General features: G+C 41.9%; 2 pseudogenes; one reads left to right on the top strand and one right to left on the bottom strand.

Annotated features, from left to right (window-relative positions):
* Positions 1-1992: 1992 nt before the first annotated feature.
* On the bottom strand, positions 1993-4136 carry LOC121475762 (annotated as a pseudogene).
* Positions 4137-20114: 15978 nt separating this feature from the next.
* Positions 20115-21399, top strand: LOC121475251 (annotated as a pseudogene).
* The last annotated feature ends 319 nt before the right edge of the window (positions 21400-21718 follow it).

The raw sequence follows: 21718 nt of genomic DNA, 5'->3' as shown, positions 1-21718 counted from the left end.
TTCAGATTCACAATGTCCCAAGGACAAAGAGCAGGGACAGGTGACAGACCAGCCAAACCTACCAGCTTCCCATTGTGGTGGGGGGCGGGTCTTCACCTCACCCTGTGGTTCCTTCCTCTCTGGGGGGCAGAGAGACAATGCACAGAGGTCCTCTCTCACCCGGGAGGGAAAGCGGAGAGGGGGGGGGGCGGTGCTCCTGCTCTGCAAGTCCGGTGGATGTTCCACTGGAGCCCTCCTTAGAACAAGCCCACTACTCTCAGCCTAAGATTGGACCCAGGGAACCAGGGATTGATGAGTCTATAGTTTGGGGAGGGGTGCAAGTATAGAATCCGGAGCCTGGGGATGAGCAAGGGGAGAGGGGGTCCTGAAGTTTTTCCATGAGAGAAGCTGGTTTCAGGAACTAACATAATAATCCACACCAATGCTTCCAGGGCTGGAAGGAGCGATCCTCTGAGCAAGAGTCCCAGGCGGTGAGGACCACTGAGTCAGCAGATCATGCTCAGGACCTTAGGAAAGGGGGTGCAGCAACACACCCCGTGCCAGGGGACCAGAAGGCCAAGCATGACACGCCCCCCGCCCCCAGGACACTTCCTCTGAACTCAGCAGCCACCACTTTCCCACTGAGCGATGGGGATGAGATAGGCTGTGGGCAGTAAGTACGAGCAGCCCACAGGTTTTTTGTCTTTTTCTCCCGTGGGCCTCAAGCAAAACGCAGACACCAAGCAGCTGTCTGGACACAAGAGGTAACAACCAACCTCATTGCCAGACTAGAACCCAAAGAGTCCAGGCTGCATGACCTGGAACCCAAGAATCATTCTGAGATCTCTAGGAGTCCGTTGCAATTCTGTGGATCAGCAATTTGGGAACACTGCCCCAGGGGGTGGCTGCAGCCAAGGTGCTCCCTGATTGCCCATGCCGTTGCTGTTTCCAGTGCCAGCGATGGTGGCCATCTGTCCTGGGCTCTTGGACACCGGGGGTAGCTGAGTCAGCCCTTGCCTGGGTCACAGACCCCAGCAGGGGAAGGAATGGCTGGAACAGACACCTGGGTGAGTGAGGGAGTGGAGCAGAGCTGAGGGGTCTCCCACAAATCTTCCACCTGGGGCAGCTCAGCTGTCACCAGTGCAGAGTGAGGGGGACAAGGGGGAAAGGAGCTCTGGACCCAGTGCAGGCACTTAAGGGTTCTGTCCTCTGAGTCTCCAGCAGGGGGCTCCCCCAAGTCGTTCTTCTCTCCCTAGATCCCTATGGAGGGAGGGGTTCCTACATTCAAATATGTCCTTGCACCCTGACACTACTGGGCAAGGTCTCAGATGCAGAAAAATGCCTCTGCCCCTCCCCACCTTCCCAAAAAGATGCTCCTGTTCTAATCCTTAGAATCTGCCCAGATGTTGCCTTACATGAGGAAGGATAATTAAAGTTGCAGATTTGGGGGTGGGGGGGTACTGGGGTGGCCAACCAGGTCGCTAACCAACTGGTTAGGCTGACTTTGGCTCAGGTCATGATCCCAGGGTCCTGGGACTGAGCCCCACATTGGGCTCCCTGCTTAGCGGGAAGCCTGATTCTTCCTCTGCCTACTTGTGCTCTCTTTGTGTCAAAAAATTTTTTTTTCAGATTATCTTGAGTTTTATTAAGAACTTAAAAATCTAAACATTTTAGAGAGGCCTGGGAAGCCTACCTAGAAACATTGACTTCTGTCATTTCCAACCTCCACATGTCCATATACCTCACAGCACTGCACACCCACCCACCCCCGCCCGATGACAGACAGCTTGGCAGCACAGTGAATGTCACATTTTTACTATTTGTAGAAAACTGGCATTTAGATTTCAAAATTTATAGTATTACAAAATTACAGGCAGCAGTCTTAAGCATTTCAACAATGTTTATAAGCTCCACATTGCTGATTCAAACAAGGTTATTATTGCAAGTTCAAAAAAACAGGACTTGTCCCAAGTAGGCATATTATACATCCTGCAGATACTTGGGCCACAGTGCTCAGGACCCATTTGTGCCCGTGTCTTCTTCCATCTCCTCTTCATCATCAGGGGGGCCTGACCTGCGTTCTCTGCCAGGTATCTGACCGGACTGTAGCAAGCCCTTCGGCCGCTCCACCTCAGCCAGGGTTGAGGCATTCGCTATAGCATTCTTGATTGCTTCTACATCCCCTGCAGATGGCCCACACCTTTCTTTTTGTCAGTTGGCAAACCAGCACCTGGATTGAAAGTTTTGCTTCTCCTGGCAATATCCTTTGCAAGTTGTGCACCCCGTTTGCCCTTGAACATTTTCTCTGCTTCCTGACGCTCTTTTAGTCTCACCTTCTGGAAATCCAGTACTCAGACTCGCGGAACTTTGTACATTACATACAGTCTATAATGCTTCTTGTTTGTTACAGGATTTCTCAGAATACTTAGGTAAGTCAGTGATCCGAGAGATGCCAAAGGGTCCAGGCCACCCAGTTACACAACTGGAACCCTTATTGTTGGTGAGAATGAGTTCTCTCAGACGGGTAGAGCCTGATCAAGTCCCTCACGGGTGCGGCACATTCTACTGTTGTTCACTAATAATGTTTTCAGCCTTCTCAACAAAGGAAAACCATCCAGTTTCCTGATTTCATTGTCAGAAAAATCAACAGCATCACACTGGTCTAAGGTAGCACCCAGATTTTCAATGACAGGAAGTTTATACCCCCGGAGATCCAGCTCGCGGTCCCGCATGGCCTTGGTGTACTGAGCCGCCTGCTCCATCAGCTCCACCGTCAGCTTCACCGTCCTGCTGCCTCCCGCTGCCGCTGCCGGTGCCGCGGCCCACCCGCTGCTTGCCGCCGCCTCTCGCCTGCCAGACTTCCCCGTGTCAAAATCTTTCTAAAAAATAAAAATAAAGGGATCCCTGGGTGGCGCAGCGGTTTGGCGCCTGCCTTTGGCCCAGGGCGCGATCCTGGAGACCCGGGATCGAATCCCACATCAGGCTCCCGGTGCATGGAGCCTGCTTCTCCCTCTGCCTGTGTCTCTGCCTCTCTCTTTCTCTCTGTATGACTATCATAAAAAAAAAAAAAAAAAAAAAAAAAAAAAAAAAAAAAAACACCTTTAAAAAAAATAAAAATAAAGTTGCAGATTGGGCTGTGAGGGCAATCTGGCTGGGACCTCTGTCACCCATTGATCCAGGGTTGATGATTCCCCTGATCTGGCTGGCTAGGCAGGTGCCCCCTTCCAGCCGCACTGCTCCATATGCATCCCTAGGGAAGCTGTGCGCTTGGTGGGAGAGGACGACCTTCCCCCATGGAGGACTGTTCTTTCAGCAAGGCTACAGGAGTAGGAAAAACAAACAAACAAAAAAAAAGAGGGTATAGGAGTAGCTGTGCTCCCCCGCTAGAACCTCCAAACAAGATCACAGGGTCCCTCTGCAAGAGATCACAGGGTAGTCCTTCCTGTGTTCTTCCAAGACTCCAGACACGTCCAAACGAAGCACTTCGTGTGGCAACCTGCCTTTCTTAAAAAGAAAAATTGCGGATGGACCTAAGGTTGCGCATCACCTAACAAAATAGGGACATGATCCTGGCTTATCCAAGTGGTCCCACCATCATCACAAGGGTCATTAAAAGAAGTGGGGAAGGGGACACCTGGGTGGCTCAGTGTTGAGTGTCTGCCTTCAGCTCAGGGCGTGATCCCGGAGCCCCGGGATTGAGTCCCACGTCGGGCTCCCTGCGTGGAGCCTGCTTCTCCCTCTGCTTGTGTCTCCGCCTTTCTCTCTCTCTCTCTCTCGAATAAATAAATAAAATCTTTAAAGAAAAAAAGAAAAAGTGGGGAAGAAGGGCCAGTGTTAGAAAGGACAGGGGAATTAATCAGCCATTGCCGGCTTTGAGGGTGGAAGGGGCCACGGGGCAAGGAATACAGCCAGCCTCTAGAAGGTGGAAAATGCAAGGAGACGCATCCTCTCCCGGCACCTCCAGAAAGAAACACACTGCTGACCTGTTTAGCCCACGCCAGACCTCTAACCTGCAAAACTAAGAGGCCACGCCCCCGAGGCCACGCCCCCGAGGCCACGCCCCGTCGCCACGCCCCGAGGCCACGCCCCCCGAGGCCACGCCCTACGTCGCCACGCCCTACGTCACCGGCAGCCATCATCATCACCATCAGCATCATCGCCGCCGCCGCCTGGCCGCTGCCGACGCCCCTGAGCTCCCGGCCCCAGCAGTCACTTCAGGTTTTCTGTTTCTTTTCCTATTCCTTCTTGTTCCAGTTTTGGTGATTTGTGGTTTTCCAGAAATGCACCCATTTCTTCTAGATTGCCGAATTTATTGGCATGTAGTTGATCATAATACGTTTTTAATGCCGTTTGTCTTTCCTTAGTATTGGCGGTGATCTCTCCTTTTTCATCCCTGGTTTTATTAATTTGAGCCTTTTCTCTCTTGTTTTTAATAAGGCTGGCTAATGGTTTATCTGTTTTCTTCATTCCTTCAGAGCACCAGCTCCTGGTTTTGTTGATCTGTTCTGTAGTTCTCCGGGCCTCTCTTTCATCGAGTTCTGCTCGAATCTTTATCAACTGTTTTCTGCTTGGTGTAGGTTTTATTTGCTCTTCTTTCTCCAGCTCCTTTAGGTGAGAGGTTAGCCTGTGTATTTGAGTCTTTGCCCATTTTTTTGAGCGTTGCTTGTGTTGAGATGTATTTCCCCCTCAGGACTGCTTTTGCTGTATATCCCAAGGATTTTGAACGGTTGCATCTTCATTCTCATTAGTTTCCATGAATCTTTTTAATTCTTCCCTAATTTCCTGATTGACCCTTTCATCTTTAGCGGATGGTCCTTAACCTCTACGTGTTTGAGGTCCTTCCAAACTTCTTCTTGTGATTTGGTTCTAATTTCAAAGCATTATGGTCTGGATATATGCAGGAGACGATCCCAGTCTTTGGTATCGGCTGAGACCTGATTTGTGACCCAGTATGTGGTGTACTCTGGAGAACGTTCCATGTGCCCTTGAGAAGAATGTGTATTCAGCTGCGCTTGGATGTAAATTTCTGTACGTATCTGTGAAATCCATCTGGTCCAGCGTATCATTTAAAGCTCTTGTTTCTTTGGAGATGTTGTGCTTAGCAGATCTGTCGATTGTAGAAAGCACTACATTGAAATCACCAAGTATAAGTGTATTATTATATAAGTATGTCTTAACTTTGGTTACTGATTGATATACTTGGCAGCTCTCCCATTCGGGGCATAAATACTCATGATTGTTAGGTCCTCTTGTTGGATAGATCCTTTAAGTATAATATAGTGTCCCTCTTCATCTCTTACTACAGTCTTTGGGATAAAGTTTAATTTATTTCATATAAGGATGGCTACCCCTGCTTTCTTTTGAGGACCGTTTCAATGGTAGATGGTTCTCCAACCTCTTATTTTCAGGCGGTAGGTGTCCTTACATCTAAAATGAGTCTCTTGTAGACAGCAAATAGATGGGTCTTGCTTTTTTATCCAGTCTGAAAACTTGTGCCTTTTGATGGGGTCATTAAGCCCATTCACGTTCAGAGTTACTATTCAAAGATACGAATTTAGTCTCATCAGGATACCTATTCAGTCTCTGTTTTTGTGGATTGTTTCCCTGGACTTTTCTTTCTTTCTTTCTTTCTTTCTTTCTTTCTTTCTTTCTTTCTTTCTTTCTTTCTTTCTTTCTTTTTTCTGAAGACTTTATTTATTAATAGAGACACAGAGAAAGAGACAGAGAGAGGTAGAGACACAGGCAGAGGGAGAAGCAGGCTCCATGTAGAGAGCCTGACGTGGGACTCGATCCCGGGTCTCCAGGATCACGCCCTGGGCTCCAGGCGGCGCTAAACCGCTGTGCCACTGGGGTGCCCAGACTTCCTCTTTCTTTCACAGAGTCCCCCTTAATATTTCTTGGAGAGCTGGTTCGGTGGTCACATATACTTTCAGCTTCTGCCTATCTTGGAAGGTTTTTATCTCTCCTTCTATTCTGAATGAGAGCCTTGCTGGATAAAGTATTCTTGGCTGCAGGTTCTTCTCATTTAGGACCCTGAAGATATCCTGCCAGCCCTTTCTCGCCTGTCAGGTCTCTGTGGAGAGGTCTGCTGTTATCCTAATGCTTCTCCCCATAAAAGTTAGGGATTTCTTGTCTCTTGCTTCTTTAAGGATCTTCTCTGTATCTTTGGAATTTGTAAGTTTCACTAGTAAATGTTAAGGTGTTGAGGGGTTTTTATTCATTTTAGAGTGGGATGTCTCTCTCTCTTGGATCTGAGTGCCTGTTTCCCTTCCCAAGTTAGGGAAGTTGTCAGTTATGATTTGTTCAAATACATATTCTGGACCTCTGTCCCTTTTGGCCCCCTTGGGAACCTCAATTAAATGTACATTTTTCCTTCTGAGGCTGTCATTTATTTCCCTAAAGTATAATCATGATCTTTTCATTGTTTTTCCCTTTTTTTCCTCAGTTTCCTTCCTTGCCATCAACTCGTCTTCTGTGTCACTCACTCGTTCTTCTACCTCATTAACCCTCATCGTGAGGACCTCCAGTTTGGATTGCATCTCATTTAATTTATTTTTAATTTCGGCCTGATTAGATCTAAATTCTGCAGTCATGAAGTCTCTTGAGTCCTTTATGCTTTTTTCTAGAGCCACCAGTAGCTTTATAGTTGTGCTACTGAATTGGTTTTCTGACGTTGAATTGTAATCCAACTTTTGTAACTCTTGGCTAGAGGACTGTTTCTGATTCTGTCTTTTGAGGTGAGTTTTTCCTTCTAGTCATTTTGCTCAGTGCAGAGTGACCAAAAACAAGTTGTACTGGGAAAAGCAGAAAAAGCGAAGAAAAAAAGAAAGAAAGAAAGAAAGAAAGAAAGAAAGAAAGAAAGAAAGAAAGAAAGAAAGAAAGAAAGAAAGAAAGAAAGAAGAAAGAAAATGGGGAGGAACAAACAAATAAAAAAACAAGGGGGAGTATCCTCTGATTCTGTATACTGTAAATCCGTCGAGTTCCCCTCGAACTTTCCAGTGCTGCTTGGTCAATAACTTCCTTTTCCCCTGTCCTTCCAGCTGGTCTTCTCGGGGAGGGGCCTGCTGTGCTGATTCTCAGGTGTGTGCACCTGGGGGAGCTGCCCAGCCCCCTGCCAAGTGCACGGCTCAGTGGGAGCTGTTTATCCTGTGAGGCTCCTGCTCAGTCTCAGGTACAGGGTGACACCAGGAGGAACAACAACAGTGGCGGTGGCCAGCTCTCCAGGCCTGGAGTCAGCTCCCTCACTAACTACCGCAGCTCCCAGACCGCAGGGGCCTGGATGCTCTGGGGGCGGGGGGCACTGATCTGCACAGCTCAGGACCACCCAGCGGCAGGAGCGTCCTTGCTGCCCTGTGTCTTCCTGGCCTCTGCCTGTCCCAGGGGGAGCGCTGGATCTTGGGCTGTGTCCCCTACTGCCCTGGGCTCCAGGGCCTGCATTGCTGGAATCTTGCTCCCGGGGCTGTACAGCCCCCTCCGCACGAGCCGCCACCTGAACCATAGGAGCTGGTCCTGGGTCCAGCTGGGCACGTGCTGCAGCCCTTTAGGGAGCTCGGCCCATGGTGTGTGGTGCGCTCTCCCCCGGGATGCCCCGGGATGCAGGTCCTCTGTTAGTGGCCCTGGGAGCCTAGGGAGCCCGCCCTTTCTGGGGTCCTGCCGGAGCTTCCTGGGAGCCCCTTTCTGCTGGGAAGGTTGGTAAAGCTCCTATTTCTCCTGGTCGGTGCTTTCCTGTCCTGGGGGCACTCGCCGCCCGGCCTTAGCCCGGCTCCTCACGTGGGTCCCTCCTCCTGGATGCTTTTTTATTTCTTTATTTTTTTCTCCGTCTTCCTACATTGATAGAAGTGCAAACTCTTCTCACTGTAGCATTCCAGCTGTTCTCTCTTTAAATCTCAGACCGAATTCGTAGGTCTTCAGGATGTTTTGAAAGTTATCTAGGAAAGTTGGTGGGGACAGGTGACTTGGGGACCCAATTCTTTCGTCATCTTGCCCCGCCTCCCCCATTTCCATCTATTAAAATTATTAGCATTTATTTTGAGAGACTTCAGTGTAAATGCTGTTAAATTTCTACTAATTTCCAAAAAATCAATTTAGAAACAACAGTAGTACTAGAGATAAAATAGAATCAATTAAGAAGTTTCTATCAGACAGAAAGTTATAAAATTTCTAAATTTGCATGTATTTCTTAAGGTAGCCTAACAGAGTCAAATAGGAAAGAAAAAAGTCTAAGTTAAAATTATAGCAGGAGATTACAGTATGCTTCTTCCAATATGATTAACACATTTAATTTAATTTATCTCTATAGAGCCATGCACACAATTGTCATATATATGTGGCTTTTAGATGCACATAGAACATTTGTAAAAGTTGACCAGATGCTGAATTAGAAAGCAAGCGTCAATACCGTACAGGATTTATATCATATATCTTAAGTGCTTTGTGCACAAATTAATTTGAACTAGAAGTTCTCCAAATAATTAGAAACATCAAAAAAATATATTTTTGAAATACCTCTTGAGTATAAAAAAATCAACTTGAAGACATTTACAAAGGAATACAAGTTAAAATGCTATGTAACAAAACTAAAGGCAATGTTAGATATGAAAGTGTATTTTAAATACGTATTATAAGGAAAGAATAAGGCAGAAAACCAGTCATAAGCATCATCTCCAGAAGTTGGGGGGAAATAATACATTTAACCCAAATATAGGTGAGGAGGAGAAATAATGAAAGTCAGGAGGTAATATAATGAAAAATCTTACTATGTACGTTGTACCAAAAATACAATGGAGAGGATCAACAAACCAAAATTGGTTCTTTGAATAAATTGTCAAAAGTTTGTGATATTAACATGACTGACCAAGTTTAAAAAAGTGAGAGGGGTCAAATATAACCTGTAGTTGGATAAAAAGTCAAATCTCTATAAATCCTGAAGATATTAAAAATACATTGTTTGAGAACGTGTTCAAAACTTTTTTAAAAAAATTGAAAATTTTAAAGCAGTACATTTTTAGTAAAGTACAATTTAAAACTGACAAGAGAAAGAACATGGCAATCTAAATAATCTTACACTTATTAATGTAATGAATCATCAAAAGCCTGTATACCTAAAACTCTTTGTAGACAGATATAGAAGGAATCTTTCTCAATATGATAAAGTATATCTGTCTAACACCTATGGCAAATACTGGGTTTAAGGGTAAAAAAGTTTCTCCTTAAAATCAAAAGATAGTGCCTAGTATCACCACTTTTGTTTTGTTTTGTTTTGTTTTTTATTTATTCATGAGAGGCACACACAGAAGAGGTATAGGAAGGGGGAGAAGCAGGATCCCAGTGAGGAGTCTGATGTGGGACTTGATCCCTCACCAGGGATCACGCCCTCACCAGGGATCATCGCCCTTACTGGGAATCATGCCCTCAGCCAAAGGTAGATGCTCAACCACTGAGTCATTCAGGCGTTTCCCATTATCACCACTTCTATTCACTATTGTCCTGGTAGTCCTAGTAAGTACAAAAATAAAAATATATACAGACATGCATGTACACATGCCTGTGTGCATACATGCAAACATGCATACCTACATATAAACACATCTTTTAGAGTTCCAGGATTTAAATGGAACATACAAAACTCACATTATTTGTATATGATATAAGAATGGAGCTAGTAAGTTGAAAATAATATACAGCTAAATTGTCAGTTTTAATGTATGATTCTACCAAGGTTACTCAACATAAGGCCAATTAACAATCAATTGCATTTCTATATACAAATGATAAATAGCAAATAAAAGTACTACATCTAATAAAATAAAAATAGGTAAAACCAGCAAAGTGAATTTGTAATAAATTCTAATGTTGACATACTTAAAGTACTAAAATCTTTTTAAAAAGATTTTTAAATTTATTTATTCATAAAAGACACACAGAGAGAGTCAGAGACATAGGCAGAGGGAGAAGCAGGCTCCTCGCAGAGAGCCTGATGTGGAACTCGATCCTGGAACACTCATGCCCTGACCCAAAGACAGATACTCAACCGCTGAGCTACGCAGACGTCTGAAAATATTAAAACTTAAAGTGTTTTACTCTTTAACTTAAATATTTCTCAATTACTTTCATGTTAATAAATATTAACCGGGGGAATCCCTGGGTGCCTTAGCAGTGTAGTGCCTGCCTTTGACCCAGGGTGTGATCCTGGAGTCCCGGGATCAAGTCCCGTGTCGGGTTCCTGGCATGGAGCCTGTTTCTCCCTCTGCCTGTGTCTCTGCCCCCCCCCCCCCCGTCTATCATGAATAAATAAATAAAATCTTTTAAAAATACATAAATATTAAACCACCAAAAATTAGTAAAACTAAAAAAAAAAAAAAAAAAAAAGATGCTTGGTTGGTGAGATTGCAAAGTCGTGGATTCACTCCTGAAAACAGTATGGAGGTTCCTTTAAAAGTTAAAAATAGAACTACCCTATGATCCAGCAATTGCACTGCTAGGTATTTACCCAAAGAATACAAAAAAACTAAATTAAAGGGACACATGCACCCTGATGGTTATATAGCAGCGTTTTCTAAAATAGCCAAACTATGGAAACAGCCCAAGTGTCTAGCGATTAATGTATGAGTGAAGAAGATCCACACGTCGATTGATGTATGGATAAAGCCATAAAAAGAATGAAATCTTGCCATTAGCAATAATGTGGGTGGAGCTAGAGACTATGTTAAGCAAAATAAATCAGAGAAAGACAAATACTATATGATTTCACTCATGTGGAATTAAAAAAAAAAAACAAAACAACGAGGAGAGGGGAGAGAGGCAAATCAAGAAACAGACTCTTAGTTATAGAGAAGAAACTGATGGTTACCACAGGGGAGGAGTGGGATAACGGGGAAAACTAGAGATGGGGATTAAGGAGTGCACATGTTTGTGAGGAGCACCGGGTGATGGATGGAAGTGTTGAATCACTGTATTTGTACACCTGAAACTAATATTGCACTGTATGTTAACTAACTGGAATTTAAATAAAAACTTAAAAAAATCAATCTATTGAAAGGTATAAAACCTCTACATAGAACGGGCTACATTATTGAGATACATTAACAACTAAAGCAACAGAATGCAAAGGGCAATCCTTGGAATGGGAGAAAATGTTCTCAAATCATATAGCTGATAAAGAATTAATGTCCAGAATGTAAAAAGAGCAGTGAGAGTGCAACAGAAAAAAGACAAACAGCCCAATTAAAAAGTAGACAAAGGATTTGAATAGTTATTTCTCTAAAGTTCTACAAATAGCCAGTAGCCACATTAAAAAAAAAGTATTCAACATCATTAGTCATTAGGGAAATGCAAATCAAAACCACAGTGAGGGATCCCTGGGTGGCGCAGCGGTTTGGCGCCTGCCTTTGGCCCAGGGCGCGATCCTGGAAACCCAGGATCGAATCCCACATCGGGCTCCCGGTGCATGGAGCCTGCTTCTCCCTCTGCCTATGTCTCTGCCTCTCTCTCTCTCTCTCTCTCTCTCTCTCTGTGACTATCATAAATAAATAAAAATTAAAAAAAAAAAGAAAGTGTTAAAAAAAAAAACAAAAAACAAAACCACAGTGAGATAGCTGTGAACTTTTCAGTTGTACCCATCCTCACTCCCTGCCGTTGGCAACCACCCATCTGTTCTCTGTATCTTTAAGTTTGGCTTGGGGTATTTTGTTTCATTTTTATTTTTTCAGATTGCACATACAAGTTAGATCATACGGTATTTATCTCTCTTTTTCAGACTTATTTCACTTAAGCATAATGTTCTCAAGGTTTATCCATTTTGTCACAAACAGGAGATTTTGCATCCATTCCTGATCAAAATTCTTCAGGTGTAGGGATAGAGGGAACATTCCTCAGCATCTTAAAAGCCGTCCAAGAAAAGCCCACAGCAAATTTCATTCTCAATGGGGAAATACTGGGAGCCTTTTCCCTAAGATCAGGAACAAGACAGGGATGTCCGCTCTCACCACTGCTATTCAACATAGTACTATTAGTCCTAGCCTCAGCAACCAGGCAACAAAAAGAAATAAAAGGCATTCAAATTGGCAAAGAAGAAGTCAAACTCTCCCTCTTCACCGATGACATGATACCGTACAAAGAAAACCCCAAAGACTCCACCCCAAGATTGCTAGAACTCATACAGCTATTTGGCAGTGTGGCAGGATACAAAATCAATGCCCAGAAGTCAGTGGCATTTCTATACACTAACAATGAGACTGAAAAAAGAAATTAAGGAGTCAATCCCATTTACAATTGCACCCAAAAGCATAAGATACCTAGGAATAAACCTAACCAAAGAGGTAAAGGACCTACACCCTAAAAACTACAGAACACTTCTGAAAGAAATTGAGGAAGACACAAAGAGATGAAAAAATATTCCATGCTCATGGATTGGAAGAATTAATATTGTGAAAATGTCCATGCTACCCAGGGCAATTTACACATTTCATGCAATCCCTATCAAAATACCATGGACTTTCTTCAGAGAGTTGGAACAAACCATCTTAAGATTTGTGTGGAATCAGAAAAGACCCCAAATAGCCAGGGGAATATTAAGAAAGAAAACCATAGCTGGGGGCATCACAATGCAAGATTTCAGGTTGTACTACAAAGCTGTGGTCATCAAGACAGTGTGGTAGTGGCACAAAAACAGACCCATAGATCAATGGAACAGAATAGAGAATCCAGAAGTGGACCCTCAACTTTATGGTCAACTAATATTCGACAAAGCAGGAAGACTCTCCCTGGAAAAAAGACAGTCTCTTCAATAAATGGTGCTGGGAAAATTGGACATCCAAATACAGAAGAATCAAACTAGACCATTCTCTGATACCATACACAAAGATGAACTCAAAATGGATGAAAGACCTAAATGTGAGACAAAATTCCATCAAAATCCTAGAGGAGAACACAGGCAACACCATTTTTGAACTTGGCCACAGCAACTTATTGCAAGATACATCCATGAAGGCAAGAGAAACAAAAGCAAAAATGAATTATTGGGACTTCATCAAGATAAGAAGCTTCTGCACAGCAAAAGAAACAGTCCACAAAAGTAAAAGACAACCTACAGAATGGGAAAAGTTATTTGCAAATGACCTCTCAGATAAAGGGCTAGTATCTGAGATCTATAAAGAGCTTATTAAACTCAACAGCAAAGAAACAATCCAATCATGAAATGGGCAAAAGACATGAACAGAAATCATACAGAGGAAGACATAGATATGACCAACAAGCGCCGCATCACTGGCCATCAGGGAAATATAAAACCAAACCACAATGAGATACCACCTCACACCAGTGAGAATTGGGGAAAAGTCACAAGACAGGAAACAACAAATGTTGGAGAGAATGTGGACAAAGGGGAACCCTCTTACTCCGTCAGTGGGGATGTGAACTGGTGCAGCCACTCTGGAGAACTGTGTGGAGTTTCCTCAAAGAGTTAAAAATAGACCTGCCCTACGACCCAGCAATTGCACTGTTGGGGATTTACCTCAAAGATACAGATGCAGTGAAACGCTGGGACACCTACACCCCAGTGTTTATGGGAGCAATGTCCACAATAGCCAAACTGGGGAAGGAGCTTCAGCGTCCATCAAAAGATGAATGGATAAAGAAACTGTGGTCTGTGTATACTATGGAATATTACTCAGCCTTGAGAAACGACAAAGACCCACCATTTGCTTCGACGTGGATGGACCAGGAGGGTATTATGCTGAGTGAAATAAGTCAATCAGAAAAGGACAAACATTATGTGGTCTCATTCATTTGGGGAATATAAAAAGTAGTGAAAGGGAATAAAGGGAAAAAGAAAAAAATGAGTGGGAAATATCAGAAAGGAAGACAGAACATGAGAGTCTGCTAACTCTGGGAAACGAACAAAGGGTGGTAGAAAGGGAGGTGGGCAGGGGTGGGGGTGACTGGGTGACGGGCAGTGAGGGGGGCACTTGATGGGATGAGCACTGGGTGTTGTTCTATATGTTAGCAAATTTAACACCAATAAAAAATAAAATAAATAAATAAATCATCCTTTTGTTCCAAGGATGGAACACACACACACACACACACACACACACACACACACAAAAGGACAAACATTATATGGTCTCATTAAGTTGGGGAATATGAAAATAGTTAAAGGGCATGAAGGGGAAAGGAGAGAAAATGAGTGGGGAAATATCAGAGAGGGCAAGAGAACATGAGAGACTGCTAACTCTGGGAAACGAAGAAGGGGTGGTGGAAAGGGAGGTGGGTGTGGGGGTTGGGGTGACTGGGTGATGGGACCTGAGGGGGGGCACTTGATGGGATGAACACTGGGTGTTATGCTATATGTTGGCAAATTGAACTCCAATAAAAAGAAATTAAAAAAATAAACAAACGAAACAAAAGAAAAAAAACCAAACAGCAGGTTTCCCTTTTTAATGGCTGAATAATATTCATATATTTTTTCTTTATTCATCTATTTGTTTATGTATAGTATGTTGTTTCCATGTCTTAGCTATTGTAAATAATGCTTCAATAAACATGGAAATACAGAAATCTCTTTCAGAGAGGGATTTTATTTTATTTTGGTTATGTAACCATAGGGTGGTTGCTGGATCATATGGAGTTCTATTTTTAATTTTTTGAGGAACCTCCATCCTCCATATTGCCTTCCATAGTACCCATATTGAATTACATTCCCAACCAACTTGCACAAGGATTCCCTTAACTTCAAATCCTTGCCACCAGCACTTGTTATCACTTATCTTCCTGATAGCCATTCTGACAAGTATGAGGTAACATTCACTGTGATTTTGATTTGCACTTTTGTGATGATGAGTAATGTTAAGGACATTTTCATGTACATATTGGCCATTTGCATATCTTCTTCAGGGAAAACAGTCTATTCAAATCTTTTACCCATTTTAAATCAGATTTTTTTTTGCTGTTGAATTTTCTTATATATTTTAGATGTTAAGTGCTGTTTGCAAATACCGTTTTCCTTGCCATGGGTTGCTTTTCATTTTGTTGTGCAAGAGTATTTTAAGTTGATATTATCTCACTTTTTTTGGTTTTATTGCTTATAATTTTGGTGTCATATATAATGCGTCATTGCAAAGACCAATATCAGGGATATTTTTTCCCTGTTTTTTTTCTAAAACTCTTACGGTTTTAGGTCTTCGTGTAATTGTTAATCACCTGAAACTAACTGGAATTTAAATAAAACCTTTAAGAAAAGATACCCAAAAAAACGAAGCTTGTTTTAAGATATATGTTTCAAGAAATTCGTTTAAGGAAAGTGCAAGTGAGGGACGCCTGGGTGGCTCGGCGGTTGAGTGTCTGCCTTCAGCTCAGGGCATGATCCAGGGTCCCGGAATCGAGTCCCTCATCGGGCTCCCTGCGGGGAGCCTGCTTCTCCCTCTGTCTGTGTCTGTGCCCCTCTCTCTCGCTCTCGAATAAGTAAATGAAATCTTTTTTTAAAAAGGAAAGTGCAAGTGAGAAACACCATTAAATAAATAAATAAATAAATAAATAAATAAATAAATGTTTAATTATGTCAGCACGTTGATGTTATCCATAGTTCTCCACATTTAAATTTTAGCAATATTGTAGCTAATATAAAAGACTAGGTGGGCATATTGCAACTCTACCCCTTAATGGGTGTGTGACCATACAGAAGCTGCTTAATTACTCATGTGTTTCTTTTTCTGTATGAACAAAACATGAAAATAGACATCTACATTCTATACCTTAGTAGGAATGAAATAGCATAGGTAATATTTACATGAAATAACATAGGTGAGAGCCCCTTCCCCTCCCTATACTGATAGTACTTGGCACAAGCAGGTAGTAAGTAATTGATATATTGTTCCCCTTTGTCTTCTTATGCTCTGTGTCAGAAAAAAACATTCATTGAAGAAAAGTTGTGTTGAGAGAAAGGATCTTTTCAGCAGTATGAGTTTTAGGTAAGACTTTTGTTATACTGTTGGAACTGCAATTAGTGGATGAGAAGGTACTTAGCTAGTACCAGGCCATCTCTACACCATACTACTGTCTTCTCCACACAATTCCATAACTGCCTCAAAAAAGGAAAGGATATGCCAAACTTTTCTCTTGCTATGAAAAAGTTTTTTTTTTAAGATTTATTTATTTATTCATGATACACATGGCGGGGGGGCGTGCAGAGACACAGGCAGAGGGAGAAGCAGGCTCCATGCCGGGAGCCCAATGCGGGACCCGATCCCGGGATTCCAGGATCACGCCCTTGGCAAAAGGCAGGCACCAAACTGCTGAGCCACCCAGGGATACCCTGAAAAAGTTTTAATTGAAAACCAGGATTCTGGGCTGAATACAGCTTCAGCAGATTCCCCATTAAATTAGAAAGGGTTTTTCATTTAAGTCCTAGTGTTGATATGTCACTATGCTCTGTCACTTTGAAAAGCGATAGTGCTTTGTTATCAGCACTGAGCCCTGACAGGCTTTTGATGTAGACTTAGACTAAAATAGATTGCCAGAATGATGAAGGCGCTGCTTACCTTCTAACACCTCCAGGCTGTGGATGTGGGCAAAGGTGCTGACCTATTGCTCTGTCCAGCCCAGTGGGTTTGATCATCTCCAGCTGAATACTTTCACATTTTAGATTGTAAGTTGAAATTGTAGAAGGGTTGATAGGTTTTCAACAGAAGCATGAATGTTACTGATAGCATATGATTTATGCCATCTAGAGACTTAATTTCTTAGGCAAATTGTTAATAATTAATTCTTGCCCTTTAACTTATACATTCTATTTAGAAAGTCTTTAAAGAAAGAAAACCGTACTTGGTGAGTTATAGAGGAAGTTGGCCTGCCAAAAAACATAGTCATTCCTTGAATTAAACACCATGTGCCAACCTTCTGCCAAGCACTGAGTTAGGTGTTGCAAACAGAAAGACAATTAAGAGTACCCGTCCTCAAGCAGAGAGATATATACAGAGATAGATACTTATAAAATAATGCAGCAAGTGAAATATTATGCATAGAATATTACTGAAGCACAAAAAGCAATTATCTTGATATCTCTTAGGAAACAGGTAACAGAAATAGTGCATGTGTAACCAGTATCCTTGTTCCTAATGACCAGATCAGCACATTCAATGTATAGCTGAATATTTAGATTGATATGACATTACCTTTCTTGGCTAGGAACAAGATTTCTCTTAGGAGAGGCTGAACACGCATATTCAAATAGAGTTTGCTATCAGAAAAGTGGAAAGGTTTTTGAGGGCTCAGAATTAGTATTTCTTCTTACATTTGCCACCCCACCCCCAGACACGCACACAGTTTAACTCTCTGTACACCATAGTGTCCCATGCCTTTCTGTTGTTGGCCATATAGAAAATAAATACTTTTTGAAAAAGCTTTGCTCTATAACATTTCCAGGCTCCTTCATGTGGGCTCACTTTTCTACTCAGCATGTTTCTCTACATTAAACTCTGGTAGATATGATAAGCAAATAGCTAAAGAGCATTTAAAAGAGTTTACACTGTGAATGGAAAAATACAGATTTTACTGCCTTTGTTGCCTTTTAAAACTAAACCTCTTCTTGAATGTATTTGTATAGGATTTTCATAGCCCTCCCCTCTGGAGCAATGTTTTAGCAATGCTGCTCTGAGTTTTAATCACTGGATATTTGTTTTTTTCTTCCACACTAATTTCAAATCACAAACTAACATTCAAATTGAAAACAGTAATAGGTTTACAGTCTTTCAATTTACTTTTAACTTCATGCTATCTAAAAAAAAAAAAACTTCATGCTATCTTTTCAGAGCATCTGATCAGTTTAATACCATTTTAACTTCATGCTATCTTTTCAGAGCATCTGATCAAGTTTAACACCATTGGATAGTTTAAAACTCAGTTTGCAGTAATCCACAGCCCTCAGAAATATTTGACTTCTACCTAAAAGTAAATAAAGGTAAAAAGTCTCTACATCTTCAATAAAAGTTTTCAAAAATGAATCAGCCACATGTTTTGAGTCCCATCTCTGTGAGCAAATTTCCAGAATAAATCATTTCTGGGCTTGGCTGAATTCCAGAGCACTGCAGGTCTCAGTCCAGAGGACTGCATATATATGCAGATTGGCCATTCAAAGTTAAGGAAATACCTGCTTTCTATATTTATAGATGCTGCCACTTATATTTTGCATTTTATATGATCATTTCCTTGTCTACCTTAAACTATTAAGTTCATGAGTATGGGAATCTGTTCATTGTATTTCCAGCCATAGCTCACTCAGTACCTAGACCAACAGTAGGCACTCAAGGAATACCTGCTAAATCGCCAAATCCCGTGTTTAGGACTGTGAATGAATAATGGGAACAGAGTTGTACTCAGATGTTAAAGATGACTTCGTATATATTGATCCCTAGATATATGAAGTCAAAAATAACAACAATAAGGAGGGCTTAGATAACTAAAAGTGTTCCTAGAGTAGTATAGCAAATAGGTTTCAGGGAGCTTCATGGACGCTTTCCCCTACCTCACTTATTAACTGGCATTAAGGTGGGAATGTATAGCACAATGCTTCCTTTAAGCAACAAACTTTCAGTAGTATTGCTCCAAGACACAACTCACATAGCAAATAAAGTATAATGTCTTAGAATGGTCTTTAGGACCTGAATTTCTTTTTTTTTTTTTTTTTTTTTTTTAGGACCTGAATTTCTAATTGAGATCTTGTTTCTAACATTTTCCTAACACACACACACACACACACACACACACAAACAGGGCATATGCAATATATACTTCTGTATGTGTAGGTATATATATAAGAAATAGCAATGCTATCTATATACAACTGATACATATACTAATATATATGAGTAACTATATATTTATACATTATATAAGTAACATGTTTGTAATATTTAAATATTACATATGTGATATCTATGTAATACAAACTTATTTATTATAGAAGTCATAACTAAGTTATTAAGCTGTTATCCCTTTTGACAATAAATATCATCTCTCTTGGTCTTACTTACTCTCTATTTCCCAGTTGGGCTTTTAGGCACTTGATGGTGAGAGAATGAGTTAATTTTACCTCTCTAAACAAAGCCAACTGGGAAATGGCTTGGATGCCACCATGGAGGTAATAGAAGATGCCCAATTTTGGTAAATAAAAAACATGTGACTAGATGTCTCCTCATTCTTTCAATATTGTATAAATAATACTCTTAAAAATATCAAACAGATCATAAGAATATCTTATAATATTTCAACTCCAATTTTATAGAGAAACACAAATTGTAGCTGTCAGAATGATCCTCTTTCCTAAGCAAAACAACTAACGTAACAACAAGGTGTATGAGGAGATCAGCAATTTATAAAAGGACTACCTTTTGCTTCTAGTTTTAAATTCTTCACTGGGTCAAACTGTGACTTCATGGCTACTTATTTAATGTGTGTTTGTGTGCATAGGTCTGTGTTTTCTTTCCAGTTATGTTGCCAGTTTATTCAGCAATTTTACCATTTTGACAAAGGTTATGGATTTAAGACGTTTTATAGCAGAATTATTTATTATGAACAAAGTTTCATCTTAATAAAGATGTACTTGTATGGATAAGTACATTTTAATTTTTTCAAGATACATTAATGAAAAAATATTCTGGATCTGTTTTCATTCTTTCTTTTATTCTACACTCCTTCCCCACAAAAAAGTATGCACATATACATAATTATTTTTTACATAATTATTAAGACAAAATTAATATGATTCAGTCAGAGTTCAGGTATGACATTTGTTAATTCATATGGCTAGTGCTCGAAAGGAAATATTATTTATATAAAGGTAGTCTTATAGGGCTAAGCAACAAAAGAAAACCGAATTGAATATGGCAAATAACATGGAATTAAGTACTGTTTCAAGCGTAATTTTTTTTTAAATGTGGTCATTCTGCACTGTTATTCATTCTGTTCAAAGAAAAAGCAACCTTGAGTAATGTATTTTTAAAATCAGCAACTTAATTAGAGGAAAATTTTTAAACAGGCAAAACAAAACAAAACACCCAGAGTATGAAAATCAAAACAGGAAATTATGTTACAATAAGAGGTAATCAAATCATTCCTTTAAGAAGCGTAGAGGCGGCGGCCAAATGGCAGCGCCTGAGGAGCCGGATATAACCCAGGAGCAGACAGAGAAACTGCTGCAGTTTCAGGATCTAACTGGCATAGCATCTATGGATCAATGCCGCCATCCCTTGGAACAGCATTACTGGGACATAGAGGCTGCTGTACAGGACCGATTGAATGAACAAGAGGGTGTGCCAGATGTTTTAAACCCACCTCCATCCTGACCCCTGCAAGTTAATACAGCTGAGCACAGGCTCTACAGTTAGGCTGTTGCAAGAGCACAGCCAAGGGGGCTGCCTGGATGGGGTTATTACTTAGTAATGCTTCCATTCCGATTTACCTACACAATACTTGATATATTTAGGTTTGCCCCTCGCAGCTGGGTCACTGACCCCGTTGGGGACATTGTTTCATTTATGCTCTCTTTTGAAGAGAAATATGGGAGGGCACACCCTGCCTTCTACCAGGGAACGTACAGCCAGGCAGTTAACGATGCCAAGCGGGAGCTTTGGTTGCTTTTGGTTTGTCTTCATGGAGATGATCCCCAGGACTCCGATGAGTTCTCTTGCAACACACTCTGGGCCCTGAAGTTACTTCCCTAATAAACACTAGGATGCTTCGCTGGGCATGCTCCGCAAATAAACCTGAGGGATATAGGGTCTTGCAGGGTTTAGGAGGGAACACCTATCCATTCCTGGCCTTGATTATGCTGAAGGATCAGAGAACGACTGCAGTGGGACCCGATGACCTTATTAACCAGCTGACATGTATCATGGATGCAAACCAGACTTACCTCGTGTCAGAACGCCTTGAAAGGGAAGAACGAAATCAGACCCAGGTCCTGCGACAACAGAAAGACGAGGCCTATCTGGCCTCTCTCAGGGCTGACCAGGAGAAGGAAAGGAAGACACGGGAGGAGCCAGAGCTGAAGGGGCGCAAGGAGGAGGAGGAGGTGCAACAGCAAAAGTTGGCAGAGGAGAGAGGTGCGCGGAATCTACAAGAGGAAAAGTAGGGGAAGTCTGCCCCCAGAACCTTCCCCTGATGACCCTGAAAGTGTCAAGATCATTTTCAAATTAGCCAATGATTCTCGAGTAGAGAGATGATTCCACTTTTCACAGTCTCTAACAGTAATCCATGACTACTTCTTCTCCTTGAAAGAAAGCCCTGAAAAGTTTCAGATTGAAGCCAACTTTCCCCGGCGGGTGCTGCCTTGCATCCCTTCAGAGGAGTGGCCCAACACCCCCACACTTCAGGAGGCCAGACTTAGCCACACAGAAGTTCTCTGTTCAGGACCTGAAAGATGAATGACATTTTTCTTCCCTCTCCCCTCCTAATCCCTAAAAGAAATGGAGAAACAAACAAACAAACAAAAACCGAGAGAGAAATTCATATTATTATTATAATACAATATTTTTTTTAAGATTGCTGTATCCTAAGGGAGGATCAGAAACCATGCAGCCCAAAAGGGTCACCACCTGTGTGTGTGTGTGCGAAGGTCAGCAGTGAACGTTCCCACTGGCAAGCCCACCCTTCCCTACTGCCTCTGCACCACACACCTTCCAAAGAAAGGTCGAAGGACTTCGACCCAGTCATTGTCCCAACTGGGGAAGGGGACATTCCCACTAGT

The sequence above is a fragment of the Vulpes lagopus genome, chromosome 14 (genome assembly GCF_018345385.1).
Source record: "Vulpes lagopus strain Blue_001 chromosome 14, ASM1834538v1, whole genome shotgun sequence".
Classification (NCBI taxonomy): Eukaryota; Metazoa; Chordata; class Mammalia; order Carnivora; family Canidae; genus Vulpes; species Vulpes lagopus.
The sequence above is the reverse complement of the archived record's forward strand: the minus strand, read 5'-3'. Positions and strand labels throughout refer to the sequence as shown.